This window comes from Scyliorhinus canicula, chromosome 11 (assembly GCF_902713615.1).
Source record: "Scyliorhinus canicula chromosome 11, sScyCan1.1, whole genome shotgun sequence".
Classification (NCBI taxonomy): domain Eukaryota; kingdom Metazoa; phylum Chordata; class Chondrichthyes; order Carcharhiniformes; family Scyliorhinidae; genus Scyliorhinus; species Scyliorhinus canicula.
Genome location: NC_052156.1, coordinates 148,321,357 through 148,335,354, shown reverse-complemented (window position 1 = coordinate 148,335,354; position 13,998 = coordinate 148,321,357). Strand labels below are relative to the sequence as shown.

Here is a 13,998-nt window from a genome sequence, read left to right as displayed (position 1 = left end):
GTGCTGTACCCGTTGATCTGGACCTCCGCCATCGAACTTCGTAGGTGCTTGGGGCGGGATTGATCCAGGGTGACTGCGCTGAGTTGCGGGTAGTTGGCGGCTCGATCAGCTGTGCTGGAGTGGCCCCGTGATGACTGCCCTCTGAGTTCGTAGTCGTCGAGGTGAGTTTCAGAGTTTGAAGGGGATGGATCCCAAGATGGCCGACCCCATGAGTCGCACATGGCCGGCCGCATGGAGGAGGATTGCCAAGATGGCTGCCCCCATGAGTCGCACATGGCCGGCCGCATGGAGGAGGATTGCTAAGATGGCTGCCCCCATGAGTCGCACATGGCCGGCCGCATGGAGGAGGATTGCCAAGATGGCCTCCCCCATGAATTGCACACATCGGGTGGGGGCGGAGTCGGCATACAGGCTGCAGCATTTCGGGGCCTGCAGGCCTGTGAATTCAGGGAACGAGTGCTTTGAGCCGTGGGGGGGTTAGAGGCTGGGGCTTTCTTCGCCAGACACACTCTGGCAGTGTCCTTTTCGCCCGCAGCTGCTGCAGGTCGCGTTACGGGCCGGGCAGTGCTGCCGCGGGTGCTGGCTTTGGCCACAGAAACGGCAGGCTGGAGCAGCCGAGTAGCTGGCTAGGGCAGCAGAGTAACTGGCTGGGGCAGCAGAGTAACTGGCTTTGGCAGTGCGGTAGCTGGGGGGCTGTGCGGCACAGGCTTGGGGGGACTGTTGGTCGGGGGTCCACGATGAGGTCGCGGGGTGCGCGGGAAACGAGGTGAGGCTGCGGAAGGAAACTTCCATAGTGGTAGCAGCCTCCACAGTAGTGTCTAAGTCCTGGGCCCTCTTTTCTAGCAGTCTTTGGCGCACAGTTAGACCTATGGCCCGCCACGAAAACATCCCGCACAGCAAGCTCCGCGGTAACGGCTTGATAATTACAGTCATTGGAAAGGTTGTTCAATTCCCTCACAAACTCGGCTAGCGTTTCTGTAGGCCGCTGACGGCGAGTCGTAAACACGTGGCGTGCATAAACCTCGTTAATGGGCCTAACGTACATTTTGTCCAATATTGCCAGCGCTGCGGTGTAAGAACCGGCCGGATTCAGCTGTGTGGAGATTCTGTGGCTTACCCTTGTGTGCAGTAGGCTGAGGTTTTGTTCCTCCGTTGTTCCGGCGGTGCTGGCTTCTGTCAGGTAGGCTTTAAAACATCTCAGCCAGTGGGAAAAAATTTCCTTAGCCTCTGCATCCTGTGGGTCGAGTTCTAGGCGTCCGGGCTCGAGGGCTGCTTCGATGATTTCTTCGACTGTTTCCTGAGTATATTAAATTGTTGAAACCAACAATTCTACGGACACGGGCTTGTAGGATTAGAATAGCGGTTTTAATATACTCACAACAGAGCCAGCCTGTTAGCCATTGAACTTTCGGTGAACTGGCCGGCTGACCATGTGGCACTGATCTTTATACAACAGCTCCAGGGGGAGGAGTCCTGGGCGGAGCCAAGGGAGAAGCCCAGTACAATTCTCGAGCATTCCCAGAGCTACTCCCCTGGTGGTCAGGTAGTGCAACTGCACTTACAATATAGACACATGTATATACAGATTATAATCCGGTATGAATCACATTCACCACAGTATATATAAATGATCTGGAGGAAAATGTGGGTGGTCTGATTAGTAAGTTTGCAGATGACACAATGATAGGCAAAGTTACTGATAGTGCCAAGGATTGTCAGAGAAAACAACAGGATACAGATAGATTGGAGACTTGGGCACAGATATGGCAGATGGAGTTTAAAGCAGACAAATGCATTTTGGAGGATCAAATCTAGGTATGAATTTTACTGTAAATGGCAGAACCCTTAGGAATATTAACATACAGAGGCATCTTGGCATGCAGGTCCACAGTTCCCTAAAATTGCCAACACAGGTGGCCAAGGTGATTAAGAAAGCATATGCCATGCTTGCCTTCATCAACGGGGCATTGAGTACAGGATTTGGGAAATCATGTTGCAGCTACAGAAAACCTTTGTTAAGCCGCATTTGGAATATTGCGTGCAGTTCTGGTCACATTATCAGAAGGACGTGGAAGCTTTGGAGAGTGTGCAAAGAAGGTTAACCAGGATGTTGCCTGGTCTCGAAGAGTTGGCTTTGAGGAGAGGTTGAATAAAGTAGAATTGTTTTCACTGGAAAGACGGAGCCTGAGGGAAGACCTGATAGAGGTCTACAAAATTATGAGGTGCATTGACAGGGTGGATAGTCAGAGGCTTTTTCCAAGGGTGAAAGTGTCAATTATAAGGTGGCACACGTTGAAGGTGAGATAGGGAAAGTTTAAGGGAGATGTGCGGGGTAGGTTTTTCACGCAGAGAGTGATGGGTGCCTGGAACATGCTGCCAGAGGATGTGGTGGAAGCAGGCATATTAGCAACATTTAAAAGGCATCTGGATATGTACACGAGTAGGGAGGAAATAAGAGGGCTACGGACTGAGTAAGAGCAAAACATTTTTTTTATAGCTAGAGCATCAAGATCGGCACAGGCTTGGAGGACTGAAGGGATTGTTCCTTTGCTGAAAGCTTGGTCAATGAGGTAGGTTTTAAGGTGTGTCTTAAAGGAGGAAAGACATACATACAGACACAACCCTCCCAAAGCTGCTGCTCTACCCTGAATGTGGTGGGAGGAGACTCCAAGGATAATGGAAATGCTTTAAGTATGTCCTCAAAGCATACCTGAAGAGGTCAAACACTCCTCCAACCCGTGAGTATCCGTGGCTGTTGATGGATCAAAATGGAGAAGATTAATTTGGGAAGGTACCAAACCCACGTTGATAGTCTTCATCAGGAGGCAAAGTCAAGGCACCAGAGAGAGAGCCTTGCATTTATTTATCAACTTTCATAGCTTCAGGATATCCAAAGACAATTAAGCACGTTTGCATATGAACATATGAAATAGGAGCAGAAGTAGGCCATTTAGCCCCTTGAGCCTGCTCCACCATTCAATAGGATCATGGCAGATCTGTTTGTGTTGAGTTCCACATTTCCATCTACCCTGATATTCTTTGATTCCCTTGCCCAACAAGAATCTATCTACCTCTGCTTTAAATATATTCAGCGACCCCACTTCCATTGCCTTCTGAGGCAGAATTTCAAAATTGCAAAGCAATCGGAGAGAAAAAAATTCTTCCCATTCTTACCTATAAGGGTGATCCCTAGTTTTAAAACAGTGCCCCCTAGTTCTGGACTCATTATTGTAGGATATGCAGCAGCTATCTTCTGCACAAAGTGTGATAATGACTAGATAAATGGTTTTAAAGGTTGGATGAGAAATAAATATAGGGCCTCGGACACTGGGGAGAACACCTTGCCCCTATTCAAATAATATAATAGGATCTTTTGCATCCATCGCAGGGCAAATGTGATATCAACTAATTCCTCATCCAAAAGATGGTACCTTCAACAGAACAGCACTTCTTCACTGGAATGTCAGGCTAGATTTTGTGCTCAAGTCCCTGAAGTGTAACTTACATCCACAACCATCTAACTCAGAGGCAAAAGTGTTACCACTAACGCACATTTGATGTTTACCTCCAGGTATTAAATTTGGTCCTATCTAATCTGTATAATTTAGCACGTGGACCACATTTATATTGCAGGTATTTATCTCAGTGCATTGAATCCAAATACATTATTTTATCTGAGAAACTATTCTACATATCCGTTGCTCTGTTACTCTATGAAGGTAAAACAAAATCTACCGCTGTAAGGTCTCAAACATACTAAATGCTTGTTTTATTCATGCTTACTTGTGCACGTACTGGAATCTATTGCAACACCAGTAACCAAACACAATGAATGAGTTCATTCCACATTCAGACACATGACCGTCAAGGATGTTTTCACCTTAAAGGTGCAAGTCAGTTCCTTCATAGCAGCAGTGTAACTGTATTCAAGACCCAACATGCTTTTATAGATGCATTCTTGCCTATTTAATCATCCATGCAGGTTTCAACAAAACAAAATTAGCAGTCTGTAAAACTTGCCTGGAGAGATGTTTTGAACAAAAAGGAAGTTTGCTCCCTCCAATATTACAGAAAGGTTAAGGAATTTAGGGGTAGAAATTGGTCTTGGGCGGTGGTGCAAAAAGCACAGGAATGGATCAGTGCCCATTATGCACAGTGCCTGATACTTTGTAAAAAAAATATTTTCCTGAAGTTTTTATATTTAACTAAATTTGAGTACCCAATTATTTATTTTCCAATTAAGGGGCAATTTAGCGTGGCCAATTCACCAAACCTGCATATCTTTGGGTTGCGGGGGTGAAACCCACGCAGGCATGAGGAGAATGTGCAAACTCAACTTGGACAGTGACCAGGGCTGGGATTCGAACCCGGGTCCTCAGCGCTGTAGTCCCAGTGCTAACCACTGCGTCATGTGCCACCCAATATTTAACAAACATGATCTGAACTACAACATAATGATGAAAATTGTTCAAATATGGTACAATTGTCGTGTTAACAACACAAGAAATCAGAGATATAGAAAAACACATAACAAAGGCTACAACCAAATCCACCCCCCCACCCCCAGTACCCCCCCTTACCCCACCAATAAAAAACCCTGCCTCCCCCCTAACAGCTGTTGGTAATTAACTCTTGAAAGTGAGAGATAAATGGCTGCCACCTCAGATTGAATCCCTCTATCGATCCCCTGACGGTGTACTTGACCATTCCAGGTATAAAAATTCCATAAGGTCACCCAACCAGGCTGAGGCACTAGGTGGAGCGGACATTCTCCATCCCAGCTGAACTCGCCTTCAGGCTATCAGTGAGGCGAAGGCGAGTGCATCCGCTTTCACCCCGTCCGCAGCCACGGCACGTCCGACACCCCAAAAATGGCCAACAATGGATAAGGCTCCAGATCAATGTTAAGAACCGCTGACACGGTGTTAAAGGAGACCAAAAAGCTCACCATCTTTGGACAAGACCAGGACATGTGGGTATGGTTGGCGGGCCTATGAAAACACCGCTTGCACCTGTCCTCCACTCCATCAAAGAACCTGCACATCCTAATTTTGGTTAGATGAGCTCTCTGAGTCACCTTGAGTTGGATGAGGCTGAGCCGTGTGCAGGATGAGGTGGAATTTACCCCACAAAAGGGCCTCATTCCCCACATCCTCATCGAAGATGAGCCCCAACTCTTCCTCCCATTTTGCCTTCACTCGATCAAGCGAGCGTGTCTAGTGTAATTGGGGCTGCTGCTGATTGCTGCTCTGTGGTCGCCATCTTAAATGCCGAGGCGTTCCACGAGGCTCCCGAGACTGTTGAAAGGTCAGTTTCAGGCTTCCTCGCTTCTTTTCCTTTTCGTTTGGGAAGACCACATATTGTACTTCTTATCTCTACTACTGCTGCTTGCAGACTGACTTCAAGTCATGGGACGAATACATTTTATCCTGTCAGGGTAGTAATGTTAGACAGTAATTTAAGGTATGCTCCCTTAAAGGTGAATGTACATCATATCACAGCATCCCCTTTTTTTTGAAAAAAAAAGTTTTACCGTTAAAGAATCAAACAATTTACATGAAAGCAAAAGAAAATAACATTGCATGGACTTTAATACAGAGCAATAAATTTACAGGTCTCTGAAATATATCTGCGGTCTGTCTGTTTATCTGTCCAACTTTAGTTATGGTGAACTTTCCCAGAGGCTGCTGTGCATTTCCATAATGTTAGTTGGGGTGCTTTGTTTTTGTTGAATCTTAGACCATATTGTTGACAATATAATTACTTGGTGTTTCTGGTTATGATATTGTTCTGATTTGGCATCCATTTGATTGCACGGTCATGGTCGTACATGATACAACCTAGGTTCTGGACATTTCTGCAGGAGTCCAGGGGCAATAATTTGGGTGTTGTACTTGAACTTTCTGTCCAATGCTTAGGTTGGGTAATTTATTACCCACATGCTGGTCATGGGCTTCTTTCATCTTCTTGTTTTCTGAGCAGCGCATCATGTAATTCCACATTGATTCCACAGTGCGATGAAGTGTGCAAGTTCAGAATGGGTATACACAGTATAAAATACCATAGTGACTTTTTGTAATGACACTCAAGTGTAATGGATCTCAGGAATCTCTGAGGCATTGTACGTGGTGAGTTTGGTATTGGTTGGTTGCCACCTTTATGGGTACATACATTGCAGTGTGCGAAGTGAAAGTATTTTTACACTTGCACCAGTATTTCATATGAATTTTACGGACCCTGCAATTATGGACATATAATCTGGATGATGGTAAAGACGTCTGCTGGTACTAGTGTGCCAACACAGTCTTTTCACTGTGTTGAATATCTGCTCACTTTGTGTGTCGATGATCTGGTTATCCTCATCACCCGACTGTGTAGCTTGGCTGACATTTTGTGGATCTTGTCTTAAGACTGTTTAGAATATGCTCTTGCTTGTTTAGAATGCTGTACCTGTCTGGCCTCTGGTTGTGGCTTCTTGTGGATGTTGAACCACATGCCTTGCAGACAGAATTAAAAGCCAGGTCAATGTATGAGGTGGAAATGCCTGCATTTCTTACCAGTCTTGCCTGCATTTGCTATTCTACTAATGGTGGATGAATTATACATAGCCTGTAGACTCTGCTTATCAATTAGCATGCATCGTTCTTACATCCGCTTTGTTTTAGTTTCCATGGTGCAATCTTTAGGTTTGTCCAAGATGTCTGTTCGAAATGGTCTCATTGGAGATATGCTATCACATGCTTAATTATTGTGATGGCTAGTTCTACTTATAAATTGATCAACGTTCTCTGTCAGTTGTTGCCTTAAGAACATGGATTCTAGACGCTGCATTCTGAAGTTAGGCTTCACTCTTAACTGATCTTCGAGTGTTGATTTTTCAGGATTTTTAAGTTGGCCATTAGATGGACCTGATGTGTTCAATGGAAGTCATCACTGCGGATAGCAATATTAATGGCCAGAAATGTCAAAGTCCAGGAAACACAGAGCATTGCATTGTCAGAACAAAGTAAATTCATATGGGAGATCTGTTGTCTTTCAATTGAGTGTTGGATATTTTGTGGTTATCTTTTAGTATTTTGCAGGATTTTTAATGCTATCTCTTTCCTCCAGCTATTTTAGAGTTAATTTAGCTCATTGTTGTAGTACCTTTAGTGGCCACTGCTATAGGTAGTCATAGGTTACTTTTTGACTACAATGGTGGTGCTATTGGGCTCTTTCTGATGTTCCCCAGGTTTACGTAAGCTGCAAAGCTGTGATTTAGGCAGCAACAGGGCTGAAAGACTTTAAAAGTGAAAGGCAACACCTTTTTTTAAAAACAGGCTTACTTTAGCTGTTAGAAACTGATTCTTCCTTCCAGCTCAACCTGCAGTATTCGGTTTTCCTAGACTTAGAACATAGAACAGTACAGCACAGAACAGGCCCTTCGGCCCTCAATGTTGTGCCGAGCCATGATCACCCTACTCAAACCCACGTATCCACCCTATACCCACAACCCAACAACCCCCCCCCTTAACCTTACTTTTTTATTAGGACACTACGGGCAATTTAGCATGGCCAATCCACCTAACCCGCACATCTTTGGACTGTGGGAGGAAACCGGAGCACCCGGAGGAAACCCACGCACACAGGGGGAGGACGTGCAGACTCCACACAGACAGTGACCCAGCCGGGAATCGAACCTGGGACCCTGGAGCTGTGAAGCATTTATGCTAACCACCATGCTACCCTGCTGCCCAAACACTATTCCTGTAGGAATAGTGAGCATTCATGAGCGCTCCTGTCTGTCGAGTTCTGCTTAAATCAAGACCTGCTTGCTACCTGGACCAAGATACAATCCCAGAACAGAGAGACAACTGCAGAATCACTTACACAGGGTTTGTTTTGATTGTTGCTTCACTTTCACACCAGTCCCTTTCTTCTGCCAGATGTGAGATTGGGGTTGGTATTCTACTCAGCCAACTCTTCAAAACCCTGTCACCCTGTTACATTCTTCTGTCACCCTGTTACATTCTTCTTCTAAACATACCAATCATGCATAAGGATTGGTTGAAAAATGTGGATCCTTTATTTGATGACAAGACTATATACCAGGGGTGGGCAAACTTTTCCGTGCAAGGGCCGCATTCAGAAATTCACAATTCACAAAGGGCCGCATAGTATATTAAGTAAAATAATTACTTCACCCGGTTATGATTGTGGGCGCCTCATATAGAACATAGAACAGTACAGCACAGAACAGGCCCTTCGGCCCTCGACGTTGTGCCAAGCAATGATCACCCTACTCAAGTCAACGTATCCACCCTATACCAGTAAGTAACCCAACAGCCCCCCCACCCATTAACCTTTAAAAAAAAATTAAAAAAAGAAAAAAAAATTTAAAAAAAAAAATTTTTTTTTTTTTTTTAATGACTTGGTGGGCCGCAGAAATACCTTTGGCGGGCCGCATGCGGCCCGCGGGCCGTAGTTTGCCCACCCCTGCTATATACAGATAGACTTAACTGTGAGTCTAAGTATTATAAATCTAATCTCTACTTCTGTTGCTTGCAGACTGACTTCAAGCCCATGGAACTAGTACATCATATCCAGTTGAGGTAGTAATGACAGACAATAGTTTGAGATATGCTTCTTTAAAGGTGCATGCACATCGTATCACAACAGCGATGGTTGACTGAGGGATCTGTTAGGCCATGACATTACAGATTGTAGTGAAATACAATTACGATGCAGTTGATGGCCCCTTGTGCCTCATGGATGGCCAGTTTGACCCGTTTTGAATCTATCCCATTTCGCACAGCGGTAGTGCCACGCAACATGATGGAAAGTGCCCTCAGTGTGAGAATCGAGACTCCATCCCCACAAGGACTGTGCAGTGATCACTCACACCAATACTACCATGGAGACATTCACCTTTGCCAGGTAGCTTGGTGTGGGCACCTTCGAGTATGTTCTTTACTCCTCTTATGGGAGGAAATAATACTCCAGGGGAGTGACTACTCTGGCTAACATTCTTTTACTTGAAGAAAACATGGGGCAGAGGGCCGACGAGGAGCTGGTTGCCTGAATATTCCTTTCGTTAAAAATGGTGCCAGGCCAAGGGAAATTAATGGGTGTTGAAGTGCTTTTTGAAAATTTAACCAACAGTTTAAAGTACCTTGTCTTCCCCAGCACGTCGGCTAGCACTATTTGCCTGAGCGGTCACTGTACAAATCAATATAAAACTAATGAATGAAAGAGCGATCCGTGCGTGTGTCTTGGATGTAAAACATGCAGTCAGAAAGCTGCGAAGTGACCCAGCACCTTGCTCACTTGGCGCAGTCAAAGTCTTCGCCTGCAAGGCGCCCCAGGGTCCCGATAGGCTATCTCGGCTCCACGTGACCCCGAAGCGTCAAGTCCATTGGTCAGTTTAAGCATTGGCGCTGGGCCGCGCCCGCGTGTGGGGAAGGCGCGAGATTTCCCCGGATAACGGGCGAAAGAAAGGCTAACGGCAGAAATAGGCCTCGAAGCGAATTGATGTAAACTAGCTGAATTCTTACACATTTCACAGTCGTAAGTAATTTTATGACAGAAACGTTTACCATCAAAAAACTACACTTTGGGCAAGAGAGGCTGGGAGAAATAAAGAAAGTAACGATTGGAGATCTGTTTTTACTCGTGATTTGTTATTTTCACTTTAAAAGTTATTTTGATTTGAGTCGGTGGTCCTTATTACGAGGTTTGCTGCAGCCTTTTAATCCAATAATCCTGGCGCCTTTTTTTCCAAGAGTCCTTTGCCGAACTTCTGGAATCCTGTGAGAATTTTTGCCTTTCTGAGGGATCCACCAACGTTTCTTGCACCCATGTAAAAGTTTGACTTTATTCTGAGTGGAAAAATCTTTTCCATAAATTTAGAGTCTGAAAAGTAGATGACACATCTTATTGGGGAATTCAGATGGCATTCTTAGCATGTAATGAAATGAACAAGTACAAGTTGTATGTATAAAAGGGGAAAATAAAACTTGCAGTTGTGTGGCACCTTTTAATGATCTCAGGACGTCCCAAAGTGCTTTACAGCCAATTATGTACTTTTGAAGAGCAGTTGCTGTATGGATGTCCCTCCTAGTTGACTGGTCACTTGTTATGTAGACAGGGGGCCTACACAGGATGATGAAATGAATGAACAAGAGGTGTATTTTTGGTGTTGGATGATGAAGTAATATTGGATATACCCCTGTCTTCAAATAATGGAATCCACTGCACCCACTTGAAAGCACCTCTGTTTAACGTTCAACACTGAATACCCCCAACAACTCTATGCTTTCTCAGTATTGTGCAGAAATAGCAATCTAGTCTAGGCTCTCAAGTCTTGGAAGGAGGCTTTAACCCTCAACCGTCAGATTTCATAGTGAGAATAAGACCATAAAACATAGGAGCAGAATTAGTCCATTGAGTCTGCTCCGCCATTCAATCATGGCTGATATTTTCTCATCCCAATTCTCCTGCCTTCTCCCCATAACCCCTGATCCTTTTGTAACCAAGCTGCTGATTAAAAAATACCAAAGGTGTGAAATATGGCAAACTGGTTGAGGATAGGGTCAGCACGATGGCGCATCGTGCCTGCACTGGCTCTCCAAATGAGCATCATGACTTACTGCTATGTGTCCCTGCACATTGTTTCTATTCAAATAATCATCTTTTAAAAAAATTTTGAGTATCCAATTCTTTTTTCTCCAATTAAGAGGCAATTTAGCATGGTCAATTCACCTACCCGACACATCTTTATGGGTTTTCGGGATGAGACCCATGCAGACATGGGGAGAACATGCAAAATCCACACGGAGAGTGACCCGGGGCCAGGATCGAACCAGGGTCCTCGGCACCATGAGGCAGCAGTGCTAACCACTGAAACACTATCCCTCCCTTCAAATAATTATCTAATGCTCTCTTGGATGCATTGATTGAACTTGCCTCCACCATACTTCCAGGCAGTGCATTGCAGACCTGAACCACTCACGTGAAAATATTTTTTTCTCGCATCGCATTTGTTACTTTTGCAAATCACTTTAAATCTGCATTCTCTCATTCTTGGCCCTTTTGTGAGCAGAGACAGTTTCTTCCTATCTACTCTGTCCAACCTCCTCATGATTTTGAACATCTCTAACAAATTTCCTCTTAGCCTTCTCTCCAAGAAGAACAATCCCAACCTATCCTCATAACTGAAGTTTCTCATACCTGGAAACATTCTTATAAACCTCTTCTTCAGTCTGCAATGCATTCGTATCCTTCTGATCATGCAGCGCTCAGAACTGTACATAATATTCCAGCTGAGGTCTAACTAGTGTATTGTATAAGTTCAGCATAACCTTCTTGTTCTGTATGCTCCTATTAATGTAGCCCAGGATGCTATCTGGTTTATTAATTATTCTCTCCACCTGTCCTGTCACCTTCAATGATCTGTGCACATTTACACCCAGGTCATTTTACCGCTGCACCCTGTTAAGAATGTTACCTCTTATTTTACATTGCCTTTCCGTGTCCTTCCTACCAAAATACATCACTTCACATTTCTCCACATTGAACTTACATCACCCACCTATCACCACACCACCAACTTGAAGTTCTATACTGTCCTTTTCACAGTTCACAATACTTCCAAGTTTTGTATCACCCGCAAACTTTGAAACCTGCACGTTAAGATCTAGACCATTAATATATATCCAGGGAAACAAGGGTCGCAACACTGGGAGAAAACACTACAAACCTTCTTCCAGCTTGAAAAATACCCATTGACTATTACTCTCCGCTTCCTATTATTCAGACAATTTTCTTCCATGTTGCTACAATCCCTTTTATTCCTGAGCTACAACTTTTCTCACAAGTCTGTTGTGTGGCACAGTATCAAATGCCTTTTGAAAGTCGATGTACACCAGATCAGCAGCATTACTCTCATAGACCCTTTCTGTTACATCTTCAAAAAACTTCAGCAAGTTAGCTAAACACAATTTCCCCTTTAGAATTTCCTAATCAATCCGCAATCCATGTGACTACTAATTCTACCCCGGATAGTTTGTAGAAGATAAAAGCAAATTACTGTGGATGTTGGAATCTAAAACAAAAACAGAAAATACTGGAAAATCTCAGTAGGTCTGACAGCATCTGTGGAGAGAAAAGGGACGTTTCGAATCAGGATGAACTTTGACAAAGAGCCATCCAGACTCAAAACGTTAGCTCTCTTTTCTCTCCACAGATGCACAGACCTGCTGAGATTGTCCAGTTGTTCCTAGAAGTTTGCCCACCGCTGATGTTAAATCAGTGGTCTTGTAAATGCTGGGTCTATCCTTGCAACCTTTTTTGAACAAGGGTGTAACATTTGCAATTATCCAACCCTCTGGTACCTCCCCTGCATCTAGAGAAAACTAGAATATTATGACTAGCGCCCCTGCAATTTCCATTCTCACTTCAATGTCCTTGGATGCACCCTCATCTGGTCCCAATGTCTTGTCAACTTTTAAGTACCGACATTTCCTCTTTATTAATTTTGAACCCACCTAAGGACACAGTTTCCACATCCATCTCTATGACCTGGGTAACATCAACCTCCTTGTTAAAGATGGATGCAAGGTATTCATTTAATACCTCAGTCATGTATTCCCCATGCCTTCATGTGTAAATTCGCTTTTGATTCAGAGTCAAGTTAGATACAGGAGACAGAAAGAGTAGGTTAAGAAAGAGGTAAAGGAAAAGTAAAAAGAAATTTTAAAATAAGCGGGAGGATATTGTAACCCAGTTGTGTTTGGTAATTGTATTGATCCTTGAGATCAATAAAAACAGCAAACCTGAGGATTGGGAGCAGTTTCAAATTCAGCAAAGGAGGAAAAAGGAACTGATTAAGAACGGAAAAATAGAGTTTGTGAATAAGCGTGCAGGGGAGATAAAACCAGACTGTAAAAGCTCCTATAAGTGTGTAAAGAGAGAAAATTGGTGAAGACAAATGTAGATCCCTTACAGTTGGAAATAGGAGAATTTATAATGGGGAAACAAAGAAATGGCTGACCAACTAAATACATACTTTGCTTCAGTCTTCACAAAAAGGGGCACTCATAACATACCAGAAATATTGGGAAATACAGGGTTTAGTGAGAGGGAGGAACTGAAGGAAATTGGTATTAGTAGGGTAATGGTGTTGAGGAAATTGATGGGATTGAAACCTGATAAATCCCCCTGGGCCTAATAATCTACATCCCAGAGCACTTAAGGAAGTGGTTTTAGAAATAGTGGATGCATTGGTTGTCACCTTCAAGATTCGCTGGAACAGATCCTACAGATTGGAGGATAGCTAATATAACCTCACTATTTAAAAAGGGAGGTAGAGGGCAAACAGGGAATCATAGACCAGTCAGCCTGACGTCAGTCGTGGGGGAAAATGCTAGAGTCCATTATTTAAAAACTTGCTAAAGAGCACTTGAAAAACAGTGGCAGGATCAGACAGAGTCAACATGAATTTATGAAAGGGAATTCATGCTTGACAAATTGACAATGTCCAGATGCAATCCTACAGCTCATCAGCTTCACCCTGAACTACAACGTCTTCTTCACCGTTGACAACAGTTCTTCATCCAGACACATGGAACAGCCATGGGGGCCAAATTTGTACCTCAACACTCCAACATCTTCATGCACAAGTTCTTTGGACTTTAATTTGGTGTTGTGAGACTTCTTACTGTGACAAATTTCTGGAATTCTTCTAGGATATAACTGGTAGAGTTGATAAGGTGGAGCCAGTGGTGTGGTTTATTTGGACTTTCAAAAGGCTTTCGACAAATTCCCCATAAGAGATTAGTGGCAAATTAAAGCCGATGGGATTGGGTGTAGTGTTTTGAGATAGATAAGAAATTAGTTTCGGAAAAAGACCCATGAAGGTTTATCAGACTGATTCCCGGGATGGTGGAACTGATGTAGGAGGAGCGATAGAGTCGGTTAGGATTATATTCAGTTGAGTTTAGAAGAATGAGGGGGATCTCA

At 43.9% G+C, this 13,998-nt stretch overlaps 1 protein-coding gene across 1 annotated transcript in view; it reads left to right on the top strand.

The window, feature by feature from the left end:
- Nucleotides 1-9,450: 9,450 nt before the first annotated feature.
- Nucleotides 9,451-13,998, top strand: part of LOC119973802 — a 152,585-nt gene continuing 148,037 nt past the window's right edge. Inside the window, exon 1 of the mRNA XM_038812226.1 lies at nt 9,451-9,546. The gene's annotated coding sequence lies outside the window, so the exon portion shown is untranslated. The remainder of the gene's footprint in view (nt 9,547-13,998) is intronic.